The sequence below is a fragment of the Gossypium hirsutum genome, chromosome D03 (assembly GCF_007990345.1).
Source record: "Gossypium hirsutum isolate 1008001.06 chromosome D03, Gossypium_hirsutum_v2.1, whole genome shotgun sequence".
Classification (NCBI taxonomy): Eukaryota; Viridiplantae; Streptophyta; class Magnoliopsida; order Malvales; family Malvaceae; genus Gossypium; species Gossypium hirsutum.
The window spans coordinates 25,679,192-25,690,375 of record NC_053439.1 but is presented as its reverse complement, the minus strand read 5'-3'; the positions used below and the strand labels follow the sequence as shown (position 1 = coordinate 25,690,375).

Here is an 11,184-nt window from a genome sequence, read left to right as displayed (position 1 = left end):
GCGTAAGGTTCTAGGTTCAAATACTGGTTCAATGGTTAAGCTTCTGCATGCCCTGTGGTCCTATATTCGAGTCCATGCGAAAGCAATGAGAAATTGTTATGTTATGTTGCCTTGTGAGTTAGTTTCTACTTTCTGAAATTAATTAAGTTTTCAAAGAAAAATTTCCTCTCTTTTTTACGTTTTTTGTTTTCCTTCCATTTTTCTCTCTACCGTTTCCTTTTCTTTTCTTCCTGGTTGGGATCTTCTTCCACCCCTAGTTTACAATCTGATTCCTTTTGTATCAGCTATTCGAAGTTCTATTGTGTTGTCATTCTTCAATCGAATTGTGTAAGTGTTCTTTGTCAAGTTTGTTGTGTATGAGTTTCAATGAACGAAGTTATATTTTACATAGGGAGTAGATTTTTTATTTGTACAGGTTTGTTAGGAGAAGACCTTAAGAATAATGTTTTTTTTCAATGATTTGAGTTTTGTGTTTCGATTTACAAGCAAGGGAAAGCGCCTAACTCTGTTTCAGATTTGGTGTTGAAATCCTTCGACATGTTTCGGTTTGGATGTTAATTCAAATATTTTGTTTCATTTTATGTGTCTGATTTAGTCATTGTAATGTCATTTTTTACGTTTCAGGATTGTCTATGTTGCTTCTATGTCAAAAATGTATTAGGTGGGTACCCAAAACCCAAATTTTACGATTTACAAGCGTAAAAAAATGTGGCCTCCTACGCCACACGCTTGTGTGTTAGGTCGTCTGCTAGATCGTGTGAGGGACTATTTAGAGTCACACGGGCTAGGGACATGGACGTCTGTTCAAGCTGTGTAACTCACTATTTGGGACCACAAAACCGTGTCCGAGGTCGTATGACAGACCATGTCAGTCACTAAGAAGGCTACACTGGCCAAACACCCAGGCTATGTGGATCCACACGGGCGTGGTGGTCAAATTTCTAAAATTTTCCCTAAGATCGTAAGCATCGTCTGGTTCGAATGCAAGCCTTCCGTAGAGCCTGTAGGATCTGTATTAAGCTATAAAACTCAAGAATTATTGATATGTTAGTGTATAATCTACTATCTATACATATGAATATTTTGAGTTAAAGTAAGTAAATATGATTGCTAATGTATAAGGTACCCCTGTTTGGGTGTGTTTAGGTAAGTGACTTATCCAGGTACGATCCGTATTCTATTATGAATGATGGTACGCCCTTGTGTTACTCTGTTGATTTAGAAAATGTGATATCCAAATATGTTGAATTGATTGTTATTGATTCTAATTTATAACCATGCATATGACTCATGGCAATCTGATGTGATCTATTGAGATTTGATAAATCTGTTTTACAAAGCATGAACTCCCATGCCTATTGATTCTACTATTCTATGATAGCATGATTTACATGCTTATCACCTTGACTCTGTATCTGCATGCCATGACATACTACATGGGACTTGGGGTGAAGTGAAAGGAGGAATTTTCTGGTAGTTTAATGATCTGCATTATCTAGTGGTTTATCCTTAATTCTGTTCTAGCGGCTTGACCACGTCTCTGATCTCGCAATTTTCACTACAAATTCAGGTGGCATTGTCCATAGTTATCTGTTGGTGTGATTGGGTTAGACGAGTTCTAGGGAACTCTATTTTGGTGTGTAGCGGAGTTAGGTAGGATATTTTCTAATCAATCTACATTATGATTTGTTCTGAAAAGAACATACTGCATCGATATCGACATATATTTTCTATTCTGTTCTACTCTATTCTATTTGATTTGTTTTGTTCTATTCTGTTCTATTCTGTTTTGTTCGGTTCTGTTGCACTATAGTTATTGAAATCTCTATCATACTCTAGATATGTTTCGTGCTGGGTATAACCGTTTCTAAGTTCTCTGCATCACTATGATTTGTATGTGATGATTTATTTGTTTTTAATTGAGTTTGGTTATACGCTGTGCTTGGTAGCTCACCCTTCGTCTTACCTTTATCTGTTTGGGGGGACATCTGACTTAGGTTTGGACGACATACGGGAGCTTGGATTTTTTTTGCACTGATGTAACTATAATTTGATCTTTGGGGTTTGTAATCTATTTTTGAACCTGCCATGCTTTTTGATAAACTCGTTAGTATCTGACAATTCCAAACACGAAACTACAAAATCGCTTAAATCAACTAAAAAGGATTTCTTATTTTCAAAGTTAAAACTTTGAAAAGATTTTTGCTACAAATCAAGTAAAGCTTTGAATGGTTTTTCAACACTTGCTGAAATCAGCTTTCAATATGTTGGTGTAACTCTTTGGAACGACAAAAATGTGCAAGTGTACACAATCACAAAAAGTAATAAAGTGACAAGTAAATGTCGAGTTATCGTACCCACAGGGATTGTAAAAAGGAATATTTATGAAATTAATGTTAAAACACTTTGGTGATGGAAAATATTTTGGTTTAAAGATGATTAAAAACTAAAGGTTAAAAACTAAGTAAAAAAAATTAAAATAAAGAGGTTCTAATGCACTAATTCAAATAAGGTTTAATCAAGATGATATAATTGTGTTGGATTAATTACTTTCCTTTAACTTAGAATTATTGAACTTATGTTTATACTGCTACGAACAAATTCACGGCAACTTGGTAATTTGCTAACTACTGCTCATACATACTTATTAAATTAATCAATCTCTTGAACATTTTTCAATGTCAATCCAAGTGATTAATCAATCTTCATAAGCATATAAAAGATCAACTGAGGTAGCAGAGTATTTCTACCTTGAAACAGCTTAATCACAATAATCTTGCAAGTTATGCAAGGCATATGTATCACCAAATACAATGCTAAATTAACTTCAGCTACCTTAGAAGAATAAACATGCACTGATTAAGTATTGTGTCGATTAATTACAATTTAAATACGATTTAATAATTAATTCTTTAGTTATCTAACAATTAATATTGCAAGAATAACTTAGGCATGATTTTATTTAATCAAACATTTTACCTAGGCCTATAACAACATAAAAATAAATTTAACAAATCAAGAGGACGGAATGCAATCAACCGAACACAAATTAAATTCAAGCTAAGCTGATTAAATTAACCATTCCAATAGCATAAATATTCATAGATATGTTCATTATAAAAACAAAAAAAAATTAAAGAGATAAGGAACAAGAATCAAATCCGGTGGTTTTTCGTGGCTTGACTAGGTTGCTCCCTTCTTCCTTCTTTGTTGTCCTCACCGATAAAGGCTGCTATGAACACTCAATTGCTGCTCCAAAATGGCTGAATAACACCCCTTTCTCAAGGGGAGAAATCCGCACAAGAGCAAGGAACTTTGAATGGGAAAATGAGAGAAAAAAGTGAGAGAGGAGAGAAGAGTTGTGAGGGAAGAGATGTGAATGAGGGGTGATTTGAATGGGCAGAAAAGGGGAGTTTGTATAGCTGAAGATGGCTGCTAAAAATATAAAATTTCATCAGCCAAAGAGCCCCTTCATGGCCGACCATCCTACATGGCAAAGTTGAGACTTTCAACTTTGCTAAAATTAGCCTGGGGCAAATCCGTAAAGCCTTAATTTAAGGTGAGGTTTGAATGCAATTTGGAAGTCTTCCAAGGGCCTTTTTGCAGCTAATTTAATCAGCTAAAATTCTGATTTGGGTCAGCATTTGAACAATTTTGGGCTGCCCAATGGGTGGTTGGTTCGGTTCGCTTAAATTTGGTTCAACTGGTGCAGTTCAACTGGGCCCTTTTTCCATAATTAATTAAAATTATTTTATTTAGCCCAAATTAAATTGGGAATAAAGTAAAATTAATTATAGTATGAATTAATACACATATTTGGACCGTCTTAGGCTAGAAATTATTTTTCCTTGTTACTTCGAATTGCTTCTCGGTTTTGTTATTCTAACAGTGTCTACTGGGTCAATTTTCGCCATTTGTACGAATCTGTCAAAAATAATCAAAATTCACTAAAAATAATTGTAAAATTGACTAAAAATTTCAAATTTGTAATACAATTTAATTATTTTATAAAAATTAATTATTTTATGACAAAAATTCTATCGAAAATGCATGATTTTAAGTAAAATTAGATATGAAAAAGTATATAAATCTTTGTTTTTCCATACCCCCAAACTTAAATCATTGCTCGTCTCGAGTAATGCACAAATTTCAAAAAGAATTTCTCAGAATCACTTTTGAATAATTCCTTCAAAACAACTTTCTTCTCAAAATTATGAATTTAATATACTTAGGCTCAAAAATAAGAAATTTGATAATTATGCTACTTAAGTAAGCATATCGTTAAAATTACATTCAACAACTATTATAATAGAAAAATTAGACTAAATGCATCTTTAACAAAGACAAGTTAACCCTTACCAATTTGATTTTTTTATTCTCTTATTCAAGACTAAGCTGCAATCATTAAGTTTAACTTATGTCTTCATATGTTGATCTTAGCAATTTCTCTCCACTAATGTAGGTAGCATAGAAACTTGAATCAATAGGCATTTATTAAGGTTGTAATGTGGCTAGGCTATGGGTAGGTAAAAGATAGATAAATTTTGGCTTAAAAACCCTAGACTCAGCCTAAAATCCAACCTTCGAAATTTTTACCTTCGATATACCAACTTATTTTACTTTCACATGCTCTTTTGTACATCTATTTTCTTTCGAGTACATGTTTTTTTTAATTCAAATTCGAGCACTTGCTTCATGTACTACAATTTTCGAGCAATTGATACTTATTTTTAATTCCCCCAAACTTATTTTCAAACATAGTACTGAGTCTAGTGTTTGGGACAATTTTAAAGATAATGAAGAAAAAAGTGATGGCTAAATATTGCAAAGGTCCAAATAAAACTAGGCCATATAGTCTCAAAGTTGGGTTTCAAAGGATAATTTTATCATGGTCAGCTTGAAAGTCTCAAACGGTCCAAACAATAATTGCCTAAGTCATTTCAATATTCCATGCTTCCTAGGATTTCGCCTCAAGAAATTACTAAGTCAATTCTAAAGACTTAAACTTTTATGCATGCCTAATTTTTTCGTAGGGAAAAAATTTTATGGTACGAATTTGCATGCTTTATGAAAAATACATTCATATTATTATTAAGCTAACATAACAATTTATTGAAATAATCAAACTTTATTCATACTTAAATTTAGCATACTTAACAAAATTCAAATTTATTGAACAAAAATATATCATATTCATAATTAAAAGAAAAAAAATTATTCTAAGTGGAAATAATTCCATTTTTAGGTCCCACCAACTTAAAATGAACAATGTCCTCATTGTTTAAAGTGAATAGATACTATCACTAGGTAGGATTCCAGAAAAGAGGAGGTGAGTCAATTTGACTGCTTAAGTACCAAGCTCTTCCTAGATCCAATCCTAGACATGTATATACCTATTGCCACACTTTAGACTTTACTAATTGTCCATATTTACTTTTAATTCCCATCTCTTATTTTATTTTGTAGAAATAAAAAATTCTTAATTAATCCTAATTCTAAGCTAAGTTGATAAAAATTAATATATAAATTATAAATAATATAATTATATATTAAAGTTTATCAAATTATTAATAATATTAAAGATATTTATTCTAGATGCTTTTTGAAAATATTCACAAAGAAAGGCACCTAGTTTTTTTTTACGAAAAGAGCGACTAAATTTTGAAAATACTTCAATTAAGTCCCTAGACTTAATGAAAATTTAAAATTGAGTTGAAAATTAAAACTTGGATCAAAATTGACCCTTTTATTTGAAACTAAAAATTTATTTTTCCATTTAGGAGATAATTTCTTGGAAAATTATGTCAAAATAAATTCCTAAGAAAGATTGGAGGGGTCACAAACGGTCGCTCAAGTTTCAATCTCTTAGACAGAATTTATTTAAACATACTTTACCTGAAAATATACTCTAAATAATTTATTCAAAAAGAAAAACGAAAAATTAAGTATCCAATAAAATGAACTAGATTTTATTCCGTTCAATTTTATCTCCTCAATAATGTTTCAGGCGCTGAGCATTAACTTGAAAATTACCTCCCTTACCTTAGAGTTCAACAACTCCGTATGGATAAACTTGGTGAATCATAAATGGACCGGACCAACGTGATTTTAGCTTACCTGGAAAGAACTTCAATCTGGAATTAAAGACGACTTGCTAACTTACTTCAAATTCTCGAACTCGAATGTGGTTGTCATGTCATTTCTTGAGTCTTTCTTTAAGTAATTTGGCATTTTGATATGAGAACATTCGGAACTCTTCTAACTCATTCAGTTGGAACATCCGTTTCTCTTTCGTGAGCTTAGGATCCAAATTAAGCTGTTGAAGAGCCCAATAAGCTTTGTGCTCTAACTCCAATGGTAGATGGCAGGCTTTCCCAAAGACCAACCTATGGGGTGACATCCCTAACGGTGTCTTGTATGCTGTTCTATAACCCTATAAAGCATCATCTAATCTTGTGGACCAATCTTGTCGGTTCAGGCAGACTACCTTCTCAAGTATGCCTTTGATCTCCTTATTTGCCAGTTCAGCTTGCCCATTTGTCTACGAATGGTAAGCTGTTGCAACCTTGTGTTTCACTCCGTACTTGTCTAATAACCATTTTAACCACTTGTTCACAAAGTGAGATCCTTCATCACTGATGATAGCTTTTGGGGTTCCAAACCTTGTGAACACATGCTTCTGCAGAAACTTCATCACAACCTTAGCATCATTTGTCAGATATGCCTCAGCCTCGACCCACTTAGACACATAGTCTACTACTACTAGTATGTACTTGTGATTGCAAGATGGAGAAAAAGGACCAAGAAAGTCAATACCCCATACATCGAACAACTCTACCTCAATGATGTTTGTTCGAGGCATCTCATTTCTATTGGTGACATTTCCAACCCTTTGACATCGATCACAGCTCTTCATGTAAGCATATGCATCCTTTGGCTGTTGTACATGCACCTCTGAAGTGTCCCCCACTTGGAGCTAAGTGGCAGTGGCATAAAATCTTCGGTATTTCATCTTCTGCCATGTATCTCCTGATCATCTGATCTGTACACTTTTTAAACACATATGACTCTTCCTAGAAATAGTACTTCACATTGTGAAGAAACTTTTTCCTTTGTTGATACATCTTATCAATTGGCATCAAACCACAAGTTAAATAGTTAGCAATATGAGCAAACCAATGGGTATTATGGACATGATTTACCTTCAGGATATGTTCCTCTGGAAACATCTCTTGAATTGGTATAAGAGGAGAATTCCCTTCTTATGGCTCCAATCTAGACAAGTGATCTGCTACTTGATTTTCGACTCCCTTTCGATCTTGAATTTCTAGATCAAACTCTTAAAGTAGAAGTACCCATCGGCTCAACCTTGGCTTAGCGTCTTTCTTCGTAAGTAAATACTTAATTGCCGAGTGGTCCGTATAGACAGTCACATTGGTACCTACCAGATAAGATCGAAACTTGTCGAAAGCAAACACAATAGCAAGTAACTCTTTTATGTTACCGTATAATTCAATTGAGCTCTTCTTAGGGTTCGACTTGCGTATAAGATGGGATGAAAAACTTTGTTCCTTCGCTAGCCCAAGACAGCTCCAATTGCAAAGTCACTTACGTCACACATCAATTTGAATGGCAAATCCTAGTCTGGTGTGACGATTATGCGTGCCGTGACTAATCGACTCTTCAAATCATTGAAGGCTTTTAAGCATTCCTCATCAAACTTAAATAGAGAGTCCTTCTCCAATAATTTGCATAAGGGTTTAGCAACTTTGGAGAGGCCCTTGATAAATCTTCGATAATAACCGGCGTGGCCCAAAAAGCTCCTAACACCCTTTATAGATGTTGGTGGTGGAGTTTCTCAATAACGTCTACCTTTGCTTTGTCTACCTCGATCCTATGTCTCGTTATCCGATGCCCTAGAATAAGTTCTTCTCATACCATAAAATGACACTTTTCCCATTTGAGTATGAGATTCGTTTCTTCGCATCACCTTAGTACCTTAGTTAGACTGGCTAAGAAATCATCGTAAGTATCTCCAAATACTGAAAAATCGTCTATAAAAACTTCAAATATTTCTCAACCATGTCAGTAAAAAATAGACATCATACACCTTTGAAATGTAGCAGGTGCATTACATAAACCAAATGGCATGCGTCTAAATGCAAACGTATCGTACGGACAGGTGAATGTCGTTTTGTGATGATCTTCCAGTGCTACTATAATCTGATTATACCCTAAGTATCCATCGAGAAAATAGTATTATTCTTGTCCTTCGAGTCTATCCAGCATCTGGTCCAAGAGCAAAAAAGGGAGTGATCTTTCCTAGTCTCCTTGTTCAGCTTTCGGTAATTGATGCAGATTCTTCATCCCATAACCATTCTAGTCGGTATCAACTCGTTGTTCTCGTTCTCTACGACCGTGATACATCCTTTTTTTGGCACGCACTAGACCGGGCTTACCCATGAACTGTTTGAGATGGGATAGATGTTACCCGTATCTAACCACTTGATGATCTCTTTTTTTACTACGTCCTTCATGATAGGGTTCAGTCTTCCTTGTCCATCAATCGTCTCTTTTTTTCCATCTTCCAAGATTATCTTGTGCATGCATACAGATGGACTAATGCCGCGAATATCGGCTATGGTCCATCCGATGGCCATCTTGAATTGTTTCAGAAGTAAGATAAGTTTCTCTTCTTCCTTAGTGTTCAATTCTGTTAAAACAATCACAGGTAGACTAGAAACGTTACCTAAATAAACGTATTTTAAATGAGAAGGTAATACCTTGAGTTCTAATTTAGGTAGCTCCTCGATCGATGCTTTTGGTTGATAATCGTACCTCTTTTCTAACTCCAAAGATTCAAAATAAGATTGCGGATTAAATCCCCTTTGATTAGCTTCTAGCAAAGCTAAGTATTCATTCTCCTCTTCATCATTTGGAGGATCCGATGTCAAAATTCTTTCCAGTGGGTCCTCAACACAGTTGAGCTCCTTCCCCACTATTAAATCCTCTAAATCAGACACTACAGAGCAATCATCCATTGTGTCAGGAAATCGCATAGACTTAAAGACGTTAAATGTTACCCGATCATCCTGAACACGCATAGAGAGCTCGCCATTTTGTACATCAATAAGGGTCCTTACAGTTGCTAGGAATGACCTTCCTAGGATGATTGGTACTTCTTTGTCTGCTTCAAAATCTAGAATTACAAAGTCAATAAGAAAGATAAACTTATCTAAACGTACCAATACGTCCTCAAGTTTTCCTTCTAGATGTGCTAAGGATCGATCTGCTAGTTAAAGCATAACTATAGTTGGTCTAACTTCTCCTATCCCCAACTTCCTAAAATATTGACATTGGCATTAAGTTGATACTTGGACCTAAGTCAAATAATGCCTTACGACAATATGTTGCTCCAATGTTGCACGGTACGGTAAAACATCCAAGATCCTTCAATTTTTGGGGTAGTTTGTCTTAAAGATATGCGCTGCATTCCTTCGTCAGAGCTACTGTCTCAAATTCTCCAACTCTTCATTTTTAGACAAGATATCTTTCATGAACTTGACGTAATTCGGTATTTGCTCAAGTGCTTCAACCAACGGGATGTTGATGTGAAGTTGCTTGAGTACGTCAAGGAACTTCTTGAATTTAATCTCCTGCTTCTATTTCTGAAGTCTTTGAGGGTAGGGTGGTGGTGGTTTCATTACTGGGACTAATTCTGGTTGATTCATCTTTGGCGAAAATTCAGCATCTAACGACATTGTTAGTTGATTAAAATTAGCTGGTCATGAGGTTACTTTGTCGGGTTTTGTAGATTCTAGTTTTGGTGAAACTGGAATTTCAACACTTGGTTGAACTTCTTCTGAATCTTGAGCGTCAACTGACTCCTTTTCAACTTCGACAGTGTTGGGCTCTACTATCTTTTCGCTTCTCAATGTCAACACTTTATAATGTTCCTTCCGCAGATTTCTTGGATTCTCTATGTCACTAGGTAGAGCACCTTGTGGTCGGTTCCTGAGTTTAGTAGCAAGCTGGCCCACTTGATTCTCCAAACTCCTTAGAATGGCATCGTTTTTCGCCATGTATGCCTTCAATAGATTCTCTAAGCTATTGGATAGTTCCACTTGGGTTGGTTTCTGAACTTGTTGGGGGAAACTAGGTGGCTGAGTTGGTCTAGGTTGGGCGTAAATGTTATTGCTTCTAGCCCATTGGTTACTCTAGGAAAAATTCGGGTGATTTTGCCACGATGAGTTATAAAAGTTGGATTGCAGTTCGTGCCTCCCTCGGTTTTGGTTTTGGTTACCCATGTAATATACGGATTCGAGGTTTGATGGACATTCTTCAAACAAATGTCCTTCCCCACAATACACACAGACTATATTCTCAAATTGGTTAGGTGGTTGGGTTGCAAAACTGCTAGACCTATTAGTGGTAAGATTCTTAAGCATTGAGGATATTGAAGATACCTGAGATGTAAGTGAAGTGAGAGCATCCAGTTCATGTATTCCAGTGACTCGTCTTCCTGGCGCTACTCGATTGGTTGGCCATTAATAATTGTTACTGGCTATCCTCTCAATAATTTTGTAAGCCTCATTAAAAGACTTAGAAAGGAGAGCACCATTAGCAGAGGCATCCACTACCATCCTCGTGTGAGCGTTGAGACCATTATTGAATGTCTCAAGTTGAATGCAATGTAGGATTCCATGATGAGGGCACTTTCGTAATAACTCTTTGTACCTTTCTCATGCCTCATACAGGGACTCATCATCAATTTTTAGAAGGTAGTGATCTCATTCCTCAACTTGACATTCTTGCTCGGCGGGAAATGCTTCATGCGGAATCTCTCAGCTAACTCTTGCCACGTAGAAATAGAGTTCGGTGGAAATGAGTTCAACCAGGCACGAGCTCTGTCCCTTAGCGAATATGGAAACAGCTCCAGTCGTAATGCATCTTCGGGTACTCCTGTTAACTTGAAAGAATCACTCACTTCCATAAATAGTCTTAAGTGAAGATGAGGATCTTCAGTAGGCATTCCACTGAATTGGCCCACAGTCTGAAGCATCTAGAAAATGATTGGCTTCAGCTTGAATTGTTGTGCCACGATTTCGAGTCTCCTAATACCCGAATTAAGATCGTTAAATACTGGCACGACATAATGTCGCAAAGCTCTATCCCTGTCATCAG

General features: G+C 35.6%; 1 non-coding gene across 1 annotated transcript; it reads left to right on the top strand.

The window, feature by feature from the left end:
* Positions 1-10,698: 10,698 nt before the first annotated feature.
* LOC121215722 (small nucleolar RNA R71) lies at positions 10,699-10,804 on the top strand. Its single transcript, XR_005911698.1, has one exon. It is a non-coding gene; the product is annotated as a small nucleolar RNA R71 (small nucleolar RNA).
* Positions 10,805-11,184: the final 380 nt, after the last annotated feature.